The sequence below is a fragment of the Diabrotica undecimpunctata genome, chromosome 9 (genome assembly GCF_040954645.1).
Source record: "Diabrotica undecimpunctata isolate CICGRU chromosome 9, icDiaUnde3, whole genome shotgun sequence".
NCBI lineage: Eukaryota > Metazoa > Arthropoda > Insecta > Coleoptera > Chrysomelidae > Diabrotica > Diabrotica undecimpunctata.
The window spans coordinates 48,424,714-48,433,394 of record NC_092811.1 but is presented as its reverse complement, the minus strand read 5'-3'; positions in this window follow the sequence as shown (position 1 = coordinate 48,433,394).

Below are 8,681 nucleotides of genomic sequence, written 5' to 3'. Positions count from 1 at the left end.
TGAATCAGAGATCTTTTCTCTTAATTCTTGGAGAGAATTAGGCCTATCGTCTTCAATTCCATATAGCTTGGACTTGATATATCCCCACTTAAAAAAATCACAAGGTGAAAGATCAGGTGATCTTGCAGGCCAAAAAATATCTCCGTGGCCACTAATCAATCGATTAGGAAAAGTCGCACTGAGATATTCACTGACGATGCGAGAATTATTATTATTGATTTTGCAGAAGTTCCAAGTATTTCCGCCCAGTCAACATACCGTCTATAAAAAATGGACCAATGACATGATTCCCTATTATGCCTCCCCAAACATTTACTTTTCGAGGACGCTGGGTACGAGCGATATAAATCTGACGAGGATTTCCTCGAGACCAATACCGAGCATTCATTGAATTGTGACGGCCCTGCAATGAAAACGTACATTCATCGGTGAACAAAACGTTCTCTAAAAAATGTTCATCTTGATGTGACATTTCCATTGCAGTTTGACAAAATTCTAAACGTCTATATTGATCCCCAGGGAATTGTTCGTTGGATTTATGAAGTTTATAGGGACGGTATCCATGTCTTTTCAAAATTTTACCTACTCTAAATCTTGAAATTCCATATTGTTCTCCGAGACGAGATGTTGATTGGGTAGGATTTTGCTCAATACTTGCACAAATCAAAGTGTCCCTTAGTTCCAAATCTGGATTTACCTCCCTTCGTCTACGAACTCCTCTTGGAGTGAACACGGATCCATAAGTAAAAAAATTACGTATAATAGACTGAATTGTTGATCGTGCTGGAGCCGGCCTATTTGGAAACATATTTACAAATTGTTGTCTAATCATGTTGTCTGATAACCCATTCACATGCCAGACAACAATTTGCACTTTTTCCTCCCTGCTAATGTTCATCCCTACTAACAATCTGTTCATAGCCATAGCATTTACTTTTTGATTTAAGTACGGCATAGAAACGTTCAAAACAACCAAAACAAAAGTTTAAAGCAATATCATCTGCTACAAATCGTCGGTGATACGGCAATACGTCCTATGTCAAAAATTAAGAATTTTCAGGAGGGGCTAAAAACGTGATATTTGGAAAACTCTTCAAAACTGTTATATTATTGTATGGTATAATTATCTTGCTTTTTGGGATATATTGAAAATAATAAAACCTATCTTTAAGACATTATTGTGGAAAGAGTTAGGACCACATAGAACGTATTGCAGTAAATAGATATTACACATATAGGTAAGGCATCTGACATAGAACCTATTGCAAATGAGGTAGTCCAAGTTAAAATAAACCCAAAGAATAAGAGAAAGGAAAATAAATAGAATTAATTTTTCCTTATTACAAAACATGTGCAAATAAAAAGTTTAGCTGTGGGTAATATTAACATAAACTAAAACAAATTTCAAATTTTATTTCACTTTACAAAAACAGTGGTAAGTAAAAAGTTTTATAAAAAAAGTTTTAACGAAAAGATTTAATATGCAAACAGGTAGTTGTATTTAAGCATCCATGTGGTAAGGTATCATAAAATTGGTGATGATCACCTGGTATTAATGGTTTCATTTCTTGTAAATGAACAAATTTTGTAGTTTCTATTGGTAATGGTGCTTGATATAAGGGTGTTTTATTTGATAAGATGTTCAAATGTTTAGGTCTTCTAGGTAAATCTGCCCATTCCATGCTAAAATCAGGTTTATATTTTATTACCCGTTCCACGGAGTCATAGTGAAGTCCCACGAGATCACTAACACATAGATCACCTTTTTTATTTCCAGGTCTAATACTGGTGTATCTTTCCACAACAACATTTTTGAAGTCTGCATAATTAAGATAAACAACGTTGTAGGGTTCTGGGATCTGTCTAGCGGATTTTATAATATTAACATAGTCTGCCGGTACAAAAATATCTCGACGCCTGGGTAATTTTTTTTCTATGCTGCTATGAATCGAGTCAACCTCCATTTTCGTATGACCGACCTCCAGATACTTTTGTTGTATTGTAACCTGCTTGTGAATTGCCAGTTGTAACAAAGCATTTGATATGGTAACAGATCGATTCTGGTACCCACATCCATCGCCCCATATCACTATTTTTGACGGATTACATTGATTTATATCAGCTTCAAGGTGTTGAACCAAAATGGATGCAAAAACATTACTGTCTAAACCGCCGTTACTCTCGTGCCAAATATAGCATGTGGCTTTCTTCGTTTTTAAATTATACATAGTGTAATTATGAACCTTTAATTTTGTTTTGTAATAGGTAGATGAAGCTTGTAACCTTGGTGATAATAAAACAGCTTGAACATCTACTGCAAAGACTAAGGTAGTATCGTCAGATTTGGTTTTATCATCACCTTTCTCTGTTCGGGCTCTATCTTTTTTATTAGTGTATAGTTTAAGGGCACAATATAATGGTGTATTGGTTAAAGTATAATTATATATATCTAAAACAGTTTTATCCAAGAAAAAATGACCAAACACATTAAAAACAGACTTTACAAGACTATCTCCAGACATCATAAATTTCCATTCCGAATTTAGCCAAACCGAACTGCCAATTATTCCTAATAAGGGGCTTGTCGGATATTTGTGGAGCCACGCCAAGAGTTTTTCTTCCGAACTTCTTTTGAAACGTTTGGAAGTTCCGATATTCTGCGGATTGCCTCTTCGTTTATTTGCTGAGTTAATGAAAATAGATTGTCCGCACGATTCGGAATCAGAAAAGAAATCCGACTCTTCGCTTCCCTCCACCATTGCGATTTGTCTAAGTTCGCAATATCTTTTGTACGATAAATTTCCAACTTCACTAGGAACTCTCCACTTTCGCCCTCCGATTTCAAGATGTAGTATTGATCGGGGTGATTTACACAGATATTTTGTGATATTGTAGTAGTACTTGGCGTTGAAAATGATCTGCTTATAAAACTTTCGAGAAAATCGTTTGTACGGGAGCCAGCTAAATCTACAGCATCTACATTTGTTTCCACTGTATCCACAATCGTGGACGACGTGGGCATGGTCGGTATGGAAAGCGAAAATGAAGAGTCCTCCAGTATATTTCTTTGCCAAACACTTTCTAAGATACTCGTTTGCGGTTTCGAGAGAGATATCTGGAATAACGTCGTGTATAAGTCTGTTTCCCTTAATGCTTGTTCGAATTCGGAGAATGTAATCGTCGATTTCTGAAACGTTGATGTTTTCCTCAATTGCTCTATCCAAGTTTTCCAAGATTCCATCAGGATCATAAACAACTTCTTCGAGGTTAGATCCTTTCTCAAAATAGCTTCTTGTGCCGATAGAAGAAATAGTCGTTCGGTCTTTACCCATTAACCCATTACTGGCCACATTAATTCGAAGAATGTCATCAGTGAGTCCTGTTGATCGTTCAATTCTGATGGATCCATTATCAAATCTGGGATAGTCTTGTTCTTGAAAAATCTGTAATTAAATATTTAATATATTAAAGCCATTCATTTCAACACTACTATTATATACATTATTAGAACTGTTATATACTTCTGTTAAAATTTCATCCACCTCAGGCAATACAGAATCAATAGCTAAATCTATTAATTGAAAATTTGGATCAATCGAAAAATATGGTGTTTGATTAAAATATTTATAATTTAATATTAATGGACATGGCGAATAATTTATACAATCATAACGACAAAGGTGACAATGAGCATGCTGTTCACTATGTAAATGAATATAATCTATATCATCATCATCATGGCTTATTCACTCCTGGCGGAGTGTTTGCCGCCCTTTTGGGCTCTCTGATTTATTTATTGCGGAGAATCAGTCCGCTGTTGTTTTTTTTTATTATTATAGCAGCGTGTGTGACTTGGCCCTGTCTACAATTTTCCTCCATTCTTTCCGGTCCTTACAGCGCTCCTTCCAATTGTAGATTCTCAGCTTCTTTATGTCTCCTAAGACTTGATCTCTCCATCTTGTTTTGGGTCTCCCCTTTGGTCTCTTTGTTGTTGGTCTCCATCCAGTTATTCGCTTTAGGGTAGAGTCTGGGTTAGCTCTTTCTGTGTGTCCTAGCCACCTGAGCCTTTGCGTTTTCACGAACTTGATTATGTCTTCACCCTCGATGACTTCTTTAATTTCTTCATTGGTTAATCTTCTAAATTCGCCTACACTTATTCTTACCGGTCCCATTATTCGTCGAATTATCTTTCTCTCTAGGGTTTCCAACCTCATTTCATCTTTTTGTGTTAGGCACATAGTCTCTGCACCATAGGTGATCACTGGCCTGATTGCAGTCTTGTAAATTTTTAATTCGGTTTTCTTACTAATGTACTTTTCTTTCAGGAATTTTTGGTAATTCCAGTAGGTTTTATTACCCAGTAGGATGCGTTCATTTATTTCATCCGTTCTATCATTTCGGTCATTCACCATCACTCCCAGGTATTTGAAACGGTGTACTCTTTCAAATGTATATGCACCAAGCTTAATTTCTTTCTCTATGTTCGTATTCTCTCTTGAACACTTGAGGTATTTCGTTTTGCTTTGGTTTATTACTAGCCCTCTCTTCTTTGCTTCTTTATCTAGTATTAATATTATGTTCTGCATGGTTTTTAAATCTCTAGTAACCAGTGCAATATCGTCTGCATACGCTATCAGTTGGGCTGAAGATTCGATAATCGTTCCCATAATTTTGGCTGCTCTTACTGCCCCCTCTATGGCAATGTTAAATAATGTTGTTGACAGGGAGTCTCCCTGTCTGACACCTACCTCCATGTGTACTTCATCTGACGGGCCTTCCCTTGTTAAGATTCGTGCCTTGGATTCCTTCATCGTCATTTTCGTGAGACTTATTAGTTTTTCTTGGATGCCTAATTGATTCATATCCTTAATTAGCTCCTCCCTTATTACACTGTCAAAAGCTTGCTTGTAGTCAATAAACAGTGTATGTAGATCTATTCCGTGCTCGTAACTTTTTTCGACGATTTGCGTTACAATATGTATTGCATCTATTGTTGACTTACCTTCCCTGAATCCATGTTGGTATTCACCTATTTTTGTTCTAGTTTCTTTTTCTATTCTTTGTCCATATAATCTATATATAACTTCAATATTCCACGGCTCAATCTAAAGGGAACTGCTTTTCGGTCGAAACATTCGTAACATACGATGAGGTCCTTTGATTCGTCCGCATCGAAATCAGTATGTATATAATAAAACTGATTACAACAGTAAAAGTCATTGCCGCAAATACTATCCTGCAAATCAATGGTCGCCATCTTGAATTCTGAGAGGCTTCGTTCAAGTCCATAATCTAAATCAGTATTATCATCATTATCAACTTGTGGAAGAATTATTCTTGAAGATTTATTAGGATTTTGTGTTTCATCTTTACATCTCCAAGATGCACAATACATAGTACATCTTTTTAATCTTAATTGTCCCTCAGGAACATGTTGTTGATTTTTAAATGGATTTTGAGTTAAAAACGGTTTATCAAAATTTATATCAATATCACTAATATCAGACATACCTGCGACAATAATTTCTCACAATTTTCACTAAATATGGAATTTTCAATATCTTGCATCTACATGTATATTGTCCTACGCTTACACTCTATTTATACTTTTTTTTTCCAGTGTCGTGGTAAAAAATAAAAGACTTTCGTCTTAGCGGACGGTTACTCGGCCGTCCTCCCACCCGGGGTGACTAGGGATTAGTGTATTAAACATAATTAAACCAAAACATATTGTTAACATAACGCATATTTTCTACAAAACAAATCATTTGTACGTATTTATATATTAGCAAAGGCTAGGTGGATGATGTCAGATGTTTCTTCCGCAGCAGAAGATAGAGTAGATTCTTCTACAAATTCAGGTGATGCTGGTGCTGAATTTTGCCAAATTTCCGAGTACTGTAGCCACTGTTCGGGGAGTGGGATGAAGTATTGTTGTATTTAACATAACCTTTACGCGTTCTTCATTGACCATCGATTGCATTTTTTGCTGTCCTTGCATTCAGGAACGTCTTAGCTGAATAGCAATCAGTTGAGCAAATGCATCAAATTCATCTCCCGAAGACTTTTGATTTTGTTTTGATACTTTGTCCAGTTTATCTATTGCATTGTTTATGGCACTTATATCATCATTTGTCACAATTTTGCGCTTTTGGCTTCGTCGAGAGCGACATTGTGAAGATGCTTTTTGGAGTTTGGATTGACACATCTGTATTGCTATCAACAGGCTCACTTTCAACTGCAGAAAAACTGAATTCATCCTGTATTTCCGTTTGTGGCTCTTCTTCATTTTCATTATTGGATAAAATCTAGAACAAAATGTGTCAATATGTATTTTTATTGTTGCAGGTAAACAAAAACATCCACTTTCATATTTTAAATATGGGATATTGGATTTTCTTCCAACAACAATGGGTTTTTCCTCACAGCTTGCAGGGCACTTAAATTCTACTATTCTTAAAATAATACCGTTCTTAACAACAACGCCATCAAAACTTGCACCTAGCCATGGTTGGAACATACTGACAGTGAATCCAGTTTAAATTACTTGTACATTGAACTGCTTTTCATACAGTTCTCTTGCATTAGATTCATTAATTTGTCCATATTTTGTTAATCTCGAAGAAAAAGTTTTGTCAGAAATTATATCTGATAATAATTTATCTAGAGTTTTTGTTTTTCTACACTTCATTTCATGAGCATTTTTACTTGCTAATATTCTTTTTTTTTCTAGCTAGAAACCAATTTTTATCTTTTGATTGTCCTGTTTTATTTAATATTTTGTACACTTCAGGTAAGTAGTGCATAAAATAAAAACTTTCACACTGGAGCACAACAGCTTTGATAAATGTCTTGTCACGATAAACTGGTACACAATAACTACCCTCTGGGGACCACAAAAATAAATCACAGATGCTTTGGTCACTAATGTACATTTGAATTTGACACTGTGTGTAGTACATGTGACTTTTGCTTAACCAAAAACATCCACTTTGATATTTTAAATATGGGACATTAGATTTTCTTCCAACAACAATGGGTTTTTCCTCACAGCTTCCAGGGCACTTAAATTCTACTATTCTTAAAATAATACCGTTCTTAACAACAACACCATCAAAACTTGCACCTAGCCAGGTTGGAACATACTGACAGTTAATCCAGTTTGAATTACTTGTACATTGAACTGCCTTTCATACAGTTCTCTTGCATTAGATTCATTAATTTGTCCATATTTTGTTAATCTCGACGAAAATGTTTTGTCAGAAATCATATCTGATAATAATTTCTCTAGAGTTTTTGTTTTTCTACACTTCATTTCATGAGCATTTTTACTTGCTGATATTCTTTTTTTCTAGCTAGCAACCAATTTTTATCTTTTGATTGTCCAAGAGTATCACAAGATAGCTTTAAAATATCTTCACTGCACAAAAATATATGATTTTTATAAAAGTCTTCTAAATTATTAGAAATATCACGATCAATTGAATATACTGGATATTCTGCTGCAAAAAACAGTAGATTTTCTATGCAAACATGACGTTCTTCTAATTTTAAGTTTCTTTCAACATCTTTTGTTAATTTTGTGAGTAAATTCGCAATTGCACATTCACTGTCATCTAAATTCATACTTGCACAGATTAATTTTAATGGTGAAGGGTTTTTTAAGGTTAATATTGTATCAATATCATCACATGATTTTGAAATTATCTTTGGCTTTTTAGCTTTCGTTCTCATTACATAAAAGAACTTGCCCTTCGAGTACTTTTCTTTTGCTAATTGACGTACACTGGGTTTACCCCACTGCTGTACATGATCTGTCTTGGATAAACTTTCTTTATTATTTATAAAATAAATCCGAGCTGCAACATGCTTGCACTTTTTACTTTTATTGTACACACAATTACAAGACACATCTGTAATCAATCTTTTACCATCAATCTAAAGCAAAAGGAATAAACCATTAAATACTGGAATTGAACACTTTTTGAAAAAATATAGAACATTTAATAAACAGTAACTTACATATAGTTTTGCATCATATGGCTCAGATGTGACTGAAGTTTGTCTAATTACACTTGCTTGTATTACATAGCTTTGCTTAATTCTTCCACATTCTTAACATGATTTGCCACTACTAAAGCTTTTCTCTTTGACTCAGTGCTTGGTTGAAAAGTTATTTGGTGATTTACTTTCTCAAATCCAGTTTTTATTATTGCATCCATATTATCAGTAATGCTATATATTTATTTGTATTTACACTACATACAACGTTTACCTTTTAATAACATACCGACATAACCTCAATCTTACTTTTCTTCTTATTTTTTTTGGGGCTACGTCCTTGACATTTATCCGGTAACCTCGATCTAACATGAAAGCGCAGTAAATTTTGCTGATTTACGACACCAGGTGTCGCTCTTCCGAACTTGCACGGTCCCAATTATATGAATGTGACGTAAAGTTAAATAATATTTAAAAGTCAAGCTAAATTGGCAATCTACTCACAAACGTAAACAAAATATTTAAATTTTAAAATGACAAATTATTTGACATTGACAGATAAGGTAGCGGTAGGGGAATCCAGCAGGTTTTGACTTATGACGTTTGGTCCAGCGCTTACCGATGGGTTCGGAAGTAGAGGAGCGGTAGCTGCTCCGTCTGCTGAACGCGGCCATTAATAT